This window comes from Giraffa tippelskirchi, chromosome 12 (genome assembly GCF_054371585.1).
Source record: "Giraffa tippelskirchi isolate mGirTip1 chromosome 12, T2T-mGirTip1v1.2.pri, whole genome shotgun sequence".
Taxonomy (NCBI): Eukaryota; Metazoa; Chordata; class Mammalia; order Artiodactyla; family Giraffidae; genus Giraffa; species Giraffa tippelskirchi.
In genome coordinates, this window is record NC_137286.1 from 13,644,613 (window position 1) to 13,653,755 (window position 9,143).

Below are 9,143 nucleotides of genomic sequence, written 5' to 3' on the forward strand. Positions count from 1 at the left end.
ACTGTAGCCCACTAGGCTCCTCTATCCATGGGATTCTCCAGGCAAGGATACTGGAGTGAACTGTCATGCCTTCCCCCAAGGGATCTCCCTTACCTAGGGATCGAACTGGACTCTCTTAGGCTCCTGCATTGGCAGGAGGGTTCTTTATCACTAGTGCCACCTGAGAAGCCCTGATCTTTATGTATGGTATGAGTTAAAGATTAAGTTTCTTTTTTTCTAAGATTCAAGCATTATTTATTGAAAAGACTGTTCAATCTGCACTTCTCTGCACCACTATCTTTGTGAAAATCAGATATTGATCAATCCTTGAGCTCTATATTCCATTCCATTTGTCTGTCCTTGCACCAACACCACACTGTCTTAATTCTTATAGTTTTATACTGTCTTTATATCTGGGAGAATAAAGTCTCTTTTCTGGTTCTCTACAAGGGTCTTGGTTGCTTTTGCTACTTTGCATTTCTACTTAACTTTTAGAATCAGTGTGTCAAGTGGCGCTTTTATCGCTCTCCTAAGGCTGGCTTTCAGCTAAGCTTCTCTAGGATGATGTTTAGTGAGAACTTTACTGGCACTGGGCTTCCCTGGTGGTTCAGTTGGTAAAGAATCCACCAGCAATGCGGGAGACCTTGGTTCAGTCCCTGGGTTGAGAAGATCCCCTGGAGGAGGGCATGGCAACCCACTCCAGTATTCTTGCCTGGAGAATCTCCATTGAAAGTTGAGCCTGGCGGGCTGCAGCCCATGGGATCACAGAGTCAGACACGACTAAGCGACTAAGCACAGCACATTTACTGGCACTAGCACTTTGGAAGGATGTAATATAGTGGGGAAAACATGGGCTGTGGAGTCAGACGTGAATTGGGGTTTACTTCTGCCATTTTCTATCAGTTGGGCCATTAGAAGAATCTGGGCTAGTTTTTGTCTGTCTTGATCAACCACCTGTTACTTCTAGTCCACAGTAACGAGAATATCTTTATTACTAAAATTAATATTAAAATTCAGCACTGCACAGGTATGTTGACATCATAATGGATATTTCTCAGCCCTGCTTAGGAATGTGTCAAAGCTATCACAACCATGTGCAGACATTGTAACAGTCAACATCATTGATCATAACATAATGATCAGTCAGCATCATTACTTGTGCAGGGTAACTGTAGCTTGTGCCTCAACTTTTGCACTTGAAACATTTGTAGTTGCTTATAAACCAATTAAAATTCTTTTCTTTTTATCTTTTTACCATACTCTCAGGACATACATTTTAACTCATAAAACACAGTATCATATATGGAAATTATAAAGTTATAATGAATACCCGTGGATCTAACATCTGATATCCAAATCATGTACTCCTCCTCTGTTATGTTAACTGGCACCTTATTCAAGCATCTTTGAGAATTTGGCCTCTCTAATTTATATTGTTCGTTTAATACTCACATAAGTATTCTTAAACTTAGTATAGACAGCTGCATCCAGCTTCAATATGTGATTATTTTTTCAGCCCATTAATGCTATGAAATCTGTGAACATATTTATTTAGAAAAATTGGCAGGCAGGCGGTTTTGTCTCCAATTCTATCTACACCTCTAAGTGTCTGTGTATAACTGTGGCTGCATATGGCTTCTTACACACATTCAGAAACGAATCCCAGTTTTCCCCCTTTCTCTGTATCTCTCTCTTTCTCACACACACATGTACACACAGGAAAAGGATTTAGAAAAAGAAAAGATAAAAACAACTTCCATCTGATCCATCCACCATCTGTCCTTTCTACCTATCACTGAAAAATTGGGTAAAATATTCAATCTTGCACTCATTTCCCTCTTTTAGTCCCTAGTCTTTTATTCATGCTGGGTAGGAGACAAAGAGGGTGAGCAAAAAGGCAGTTCATTATTCCCCACTGCATTATTTCCCTTCTCAGTCACTCCATGTTGCTGTCAGCTGATAGGAGCCATCAGGAGACGCTCTTTTAGGTGACGTAGGGACCTCTAAACATCTTGCGGGAGGAGCCTCACAGGAGAAAAGCAGAGAGGCTGTCAGCCAGGGCTATTACTGCCACTCTGTCACCAGGTGGCACAGGAAAATGTGTTCTGTCAAGTAGCCCAGAAACTTATCAGAGAGGAAAAGACTGATTCGTTTATAGCATCAGAGCTTATACAACATGCTCATTTAATTCATGGGATGTTTAGTTTTGCATTTGGCTCTTCAGTTTCAGGAATGCATGTCTTTATGGCTGTAATCTTTTACTTCCCTCTTACCTTGATATGCATATGTATTTGTGTGTATAAGTGTGTGTATATAATATACATCTATGTGTGTATCTATATGGGCTTCCCTCATGGCTCAGCAGTAAAAAATCCCCCTGCAGTGCAGGAGATGTGGGTTCGAACCCTGGGTCAGGAAGATCCCCTGGAGAACGAAATGGCAACCCACTCCAGTCTTCTTGCCTGGGAAATCCCATGGACAGAGGAGACTGACAGTCTATGGGGTCTCAAAAGTCAGACACGACTGAGTGACTAAACCCATCCACCATGTGTCTATATAGCGTAGTTCAATTCAATAGGCATTTATTAAGTATTCAGTACTTACTAAGTGTCAGGCATCAAGCGTGCAGGATAAATAAAATATGGTCCCTGCTCTCAAGGAGCTTATGATCTAATAGTATTTGTCTTCTGAAGAGAAGATTTTATACTTAGGGATTATGTTCATTAAGTTATACCACACAGAGTATTAAAACCTAACAGGACTTTCCAGAAGGCACAGTTCAGTTGTAGGAAGAAGAGAACTAATTTGTGTATTATTTACATACAGTTTTTAGTTTTTTCAATTAAATAAAAAATAATTTTAGGCTTATAGAAGAGTTGCAAAGATAGCACAAATCTATATGACTTCCCTGGTGGCTCAGAGGTTAAAGCATCTGCCTCCAATGCGGGAGACCCGGGTTCGATCCCTGGGTTGGGAAGATCCCCTGGAGAAGGAAATGGCAACCCACTCCAGTATTCTTGCCTGGAGAATCCCATGGACGGAGGAGCCTGGTAGGCTACAGTCCATGGGGTCGCAAAGAGTCAGACACAACTGAGCGACTTCACTTTCACTTTCATATTCCTTACACCCTTCCTATACACCTACACAGAAATTCCTATATGCCTTCTTCCTAGGTTCCCCTAATGTTGGCATGTAGCCATGGTACATTTTTCAAAACTGGGATATTAACATTCATACGTACTTTTACCTGAACATAGACTTAATCAGGATATCGACAGTTTTCCGCTAGTACACCTTTTCTGATCCAGGATCCAATCTGGGCTCCTACACTGCATTTAGCTGTCATGTCTCTTTTAGTCTCCTCTAATCTCTGACAGTTCTTCAATCCTTCTTTGTCTTTTATGACCTTGACACTTTTGAGTAGTACTAATCAAAAATTTTGTAAACTGTCCCTCAATTTAGGTTTGTATGATGCTCTCTCATTATTAGATTGATGTTATAAATTTTGGAGAAAAAGCTCACAGAGGCCATGTCCTTCTCAGAGCATCCTTTATCAGGGTTATGTGATACTGTCATGTCTAATTACTGGCAATATCAACCCTGATTATTTGGTTAAGGTGCTGTCTCCCAGGTTTCTCTACTGCAAGGTTACTACTTATTTCTCTTTGTAATTGAGAATTGGAATTTTGTCTTTGTAATGTTCCACAATAGTTAAGAATAATTTAAAATTTACAGAAAGGTTGCAAAGATAGTGCATAGGGTTCCTATATACCCCTCACTCATTTTCCCCTATTTTTAACTCCCTACATATACATTTATCACAGCTATTGAGCCAGCATTGATACATTACTGTTGAATAAGCTCCATACTTCATTTTGATTTTACTATTTCACTCAATGATTTTAACATTTGATGATCCTGCCTGTAGCAATTGTTACTGTGGTGTTCTAATGGTGATTTTCTATTTCCCTCATTTTAAAAATATAATTAATTGGAATACTTCTGAAAAGAAGAGTTGTTCCTTCTCCCCCATTTATTTGTTTATTTAATCGTTTATGTATATCAGTGTGGACTCATGGATATTTATTCTATTCTTCAAGTTATAATGCTGTGCTGTGCTCAATTGTGTCCGACTCTTTGCAACCCACCAGGCTTCTCTGTCCATGGAATTTTCCAAGCAAGAATATTGGAGCAGGTTGCCATTTCTTACTCTAGGGGATCTTCCCAACCCACAGATCAAACCTGGGTCTCTTGCATCTCCTGCATTGGCAGGTGGATTCTTTACCACTAGTGCTGAAATTGTTTACCTCAGATTGGGACTTGAACCCACATGGCTGGGACTTGAACCCAGCCAAAACCCATTTTGGGACTTAAACCCACTTGGCTGGGACTCAAACCCAGCCAAAACCCTGCTTGGGACTGGAACCCATGTGGCTGGGACTCAAACCCAGCCAAAACCCTGCTTTGGACTTGAACCCACATGGCTGGGACTTGAACTCAGCCAAAACCCACAGTACCTGGTTTCAGGACCTAATGAAGCTCAGGTTCTTGATGTCTCATCGCAGAAAGAATTCAGTGACAGATGAAGTGATAGGTAAGAAGTGGATTTATTCAGATACAGAGAGAAGCACACTCCATAGACAGACTGTGGGCCCTCACAGAGGGTGAATGCGGCAGCAAAATTTGGTGTGGTTAGTTTTTATAGGCTGGGTAATTTCATATGCTAATGATGGGAGGATTATTCCAGCTATTTTTGGGAAGGGGTGGAGATTTCTAGGATTTGGGCCACTGCCCACTCCTTGGTCTTTTAACAGTGGAACTGTCATGGCACCTCTGCGTGTGTCATTTCACTTGTTGAGGATTAAGGTCTAGTCTTGTCTGCCATCTTGGTCCCATTTGATTCTAACCGGTTTATGTTGTGTCCTTGGGCTATGTCATTCTTTCAAAAGTTATGCCCTGCCCCTTTCCCTTCTGTTACAGCGCCACCTGGGAAACCTTAATGTAATGTTATAATTTTTTACTTTATTGGCTATAAATTATTCTAGCTCTGGCCATTGGGAGCACTTTCAGGTCACCTCTGTGTCCTTTTGACATGCTTCTACCTCTTTGCCTTTTTTCAGTGAGGGAGCTCATCCTTACTTTCTGGCACTGTGTATATAATTTTTATGTAAACCTAATAGACACTGTCATTTAGGAGGTTATCTTTTCATGAAATTCTTATTATTTTCTTGTTGGTTGACATTTTAACCTTTTTTTTTTTCTTTCTTTACTCTTATCATTCAAACATTATGAATATCCCAAATTACACTGAAAGGTCAAGGTGTGGAAAATATACTGAGAAGGGAAAGAGGATAAGGTCTATGTGGACAGGGCTTGCTTTCCTATTACTTTGTTTATTCATGGCCCTGGGCAAGTTGCCCAGCCTCTCTAAGTCTTAGTTTACTCATCTATAAAATAGTGATGATAGTAATAATATTTGCTTTGTGAAGTCATAAAGATTAGATAAGTGTCATAAGATTTAAAAAGTACCTTGTTATTAATAAAGTTTTATATAAAAGTTATAGAGTTATCTCTGTATCATAGTACAAGAGCTCTATAGCCTATATTTTTAATTATTTGGTACTGGTTGTTAAGAAAATGTTTTTATGATTACACAGAGAAGTTCATTCAAGGGAGAATAATGAACAATTGAAATTGTGCTAGCCAAAAAAAAAAATGAGCCTGGAACCGGATTAAAGTATTTACTCAGATGCCGTTTCATGTCTATAACCCTATTCATTCAGAAAACCCAAGGAGTATGCTGGTAATAAGCATGACCCCTCTGTCTTTCAGACATAAAATGAAGCCCTTGTCCTTATTAAAATAAAACTATGTCAGGGTCAAATTTTTTTTTTTTCCCAAAGCCATGTAATATGTTCACTCAACAAATATAAACCATCATATGGAAACAATTCAAGCTGGGGAGTCTGGTTGTTTGCTCAGAGTGATCACCCCTGCCTTGTCCATCAACTGGTGAGATTAATGGAGCACCCGTAACATACAAAGAACACCTGCTGCAGGCAAACACCCAGGAGGTGGCATCAGTTGTAGCTGCCCTTGGCCAGAGTGGAACCTACCCATGTTTCTGGAACTTGAAGCTAAAGAAGGAAATAGCTTTGATGGGGCTTTCTCAAATCAAGTTGGAATCTAAAGCTTAAGAGAATACATATAATGTGATTACAGAGAAACTTACCTGGGAGCCAGGAAAAGACAGAGTGAACCAAAAAAACCAAGATGAATGGAGAAGTGTTTTGTTTTCTCCTTTTTTATGGCCCCTTTTCTTGTTCCCCTCTGTTTTTTCTTTTTTTGAAGTCTTTATTGAATTTGTTACACTATTGTTTCTGTTGTTTATGTTCTAGTTTTTTGGCCCCAGGATGTGTGGGATCTTAGCTCTCCAACTAGGGATGGAACCCACACCCTGGCAATGGAAGGCAAAGTCTTAATTGCTGGGCTGCCAGGGAAGCCCCTCTTCTCTCTTTTTTTTTTATCCAATGTCTTATTGCCTACTTCAAACTCTAATGTTTGACTTGATCCAATTCTTGATGGATAGAGAATGACTCTGAAGATCAAATAAGTGTTTTATGGTACAATGTTTGAAAGAAATTTGACACAGAACATTATTAATCCTTTAAAAATGTTTATTAGCAGCACATAGTGCCCCTTTATGGTTTAGTAAATCTAAAATAACCCGGTAACAGACCATCTAATCTTTTGTGTATAATAAACTAAAAATTGGGGCTAATACAGTGATACTATTGAAAACTTATAGCTTCTGATTCTAGTGTCGCTCTGGGCCCTTTTCCCTCCCCCATGAAGTCTTGAGAATCCCTTGGACTGCAAGAGATCAAACCAGTCAGTCCTAAAGGAAATCAGCCCTGAATATTCATTGAAAGGACTGATGCTGAAGCTGACGCTCCAATACTTTGGCCACCTGATGGGCAGAACTGACTCATTGGAAAAGACCCTGATGCTGGGAAAGATTGAAGGCAGGAGGAGAAGGGGACGACAGAGGATGAGATGGTTAGATGGCTTCACCCACTCAATGGACATGAGTTTGAGCAAGCTCCAGGAGATGGTGAAGGGCAGAGAGGCCTGGTTTGCTGCAGTCCATGGGGTCACAAACAGTTGGACACGACTGAGCGACTGAACAACAACAATGAAGTCTTAGCAATGGCATTAAAACTGTGATTTTGAAAGGAACTTCAGCATCATCAAGAAAGCAAAGAACACAGATCAGGAACCCAAACTGGTTTACCACATAGTAGCCAGAGCCTCTCCTCTTGATCCCAACTCTGGCCTCATATTTCTTGCCCCAATTTTTTTTATTGTTTTCAGCACAAACTCTGAAAGCTTTGAACTTCAGCTTCTCAAACTGAATATGATCGCCACATACCTGCCTGAAACAGAAAAATGGTCGATAGTTCACCCCTTCCTTGATTTTTATGGCTGTGGAACTGTAACCAGGCTGCACTATGACATTTCGGCACTAAGTGGAGCCAGACACCCAACTGCCTTAAAACCTCCAAATCAGCAAAGAGCACAGCTCACTTAACCTAAGTTTTCTGTGGGGTTTACAAATGGACAGAACTGGAGTTTTATGGTGAATCATTTAAATAGTATATTTGAATGCCCAAGCCTCAAGGAACAGATACCAGGTGAACAATTTGTTTAGCTCATCTCGCATAGATTAAAGAAAATGGATCAGATAAACACCAACTCACTCAATTGTTTGTACATCACAATTTCCATTCACTCTACCCTTTGTTGCAGACTTCTGCATGACAAGGGCCTAGCCTTTGGTGATTCAGGTTCTGATCTGCAAGACAAGAATGGGCCCATTTAGGGAAGTTTGTGTGATGCTTTTGCAAGCAACTATGTAATTGACATAGGGACAGATTTGCCCAGGGGAGAATATTGGGTTGTGGGAGTAGGAGCCAGTCATGGGGTGATGATGACCATTGAGGTGACTGGTGGAGGAGTAAGAAAAAGAGTCACAGGTCAGTCTCATCTAGAAACAGCACAGACTGAGCAAACCATCTAATTCTTGAGAGACACTGAGGTCCTAAGTGTAAAGGAGATGAGCTACTTGCAGTTATTCCACTGCTTTCTGCCTTATTTTCCTTGTCTATGACAGGGAGTAAGAATGCTTAGTTCCACCTCCACTTCTGTTTCAGAGACATGGTGAAAGGAAGTTACAAGGTTTAAAAATGCCTATTTTTCAGTTTCTGGGAACTAAGAAGACTTTATCTTTTGTGTGAGAAACTTGGTAGGATATGCCACTATAAAGTCAAATGCACATGGAATCTAAAAAACAAAACAAACAAATGAATATAACAAAACAGAGATAGACTTACAGATACAGAGAACAAACTAGTGGCTACCAGTGGGGGGAAAAGGAGGGTGGGGGCAATATAGGGGTAAAGGATTAAGAGGTACAGACTTGTTGTTGTTCAGTTGCTAACTTGTGACCGACTCTGCGACCCCATGAACTGCAGCATACAGGCTTCCCTGTCCTTCTCTATCTCCTGGAGCTTGCTGAAACTCATGTCCATTGAGTCAGCGATGCCATCCAACTATCTCCTCCTCTGAGTCCCCTTCTCCTTCTGCCTTCACTCTTTCCCAGCATCAGAGTCTTTTTCCAGTGAGTCAGCCCTTCCCATCAGGTGGCCAACATACTGGAGCTTCAACTTCAGCATCAGTCCTTCCAATGAATATTCATGGTTGATTTCCTCTAGGATTGACTGGTTTGATCTCCTTTCTGTTTTACAGAAACTTTTAGTAAAGTACAATCTGTAAAAATATTGAATCACTATGATTACACCTGAAATGAATGTAATATTGTAAATCAACTATACTTCAAGAAAATATTAAATTAAATTAAAAATTACTAAAGCTAGGCTTCCCTGATGGCTCAGTGGTAAAGACTCCGCCTGCCAATGCAGGAGACATGGGTTTGATCCCTGGGTCGGGAAGATCCCACAAGCCAAGAACCAGCTAAGCCTGTGTGCCACAACTACTGAGCCTGTGTTCTAGAACTTGTGCTCTGCAACAAGAGTAGCCACCGCAAGGAGAAGCCTATGCACCACTAGCGAGTAGCCACTGCTCTCTGCAGCTAGAGAAAAGCC

General features: G+C 40.6%; 1 non-coding gene across 1 annotated transcript; it reads left to right on the forward strand.

Annotated features, from left to right (window-relative positions):
- Positions 1-2,884: 2,884 nt before the first annotated feature.
- Positions 2,885-2,956, forward strand: TRNAW-CCA (transfer RNA tryptophan (anticodon CCA)). The gene has a single exon. It is a non-coding gene; the product is annotated as a tRNA-Trp (tRNA).
- Positions 2,957-9,143: the final 6,187 nt, after the last annotated feature.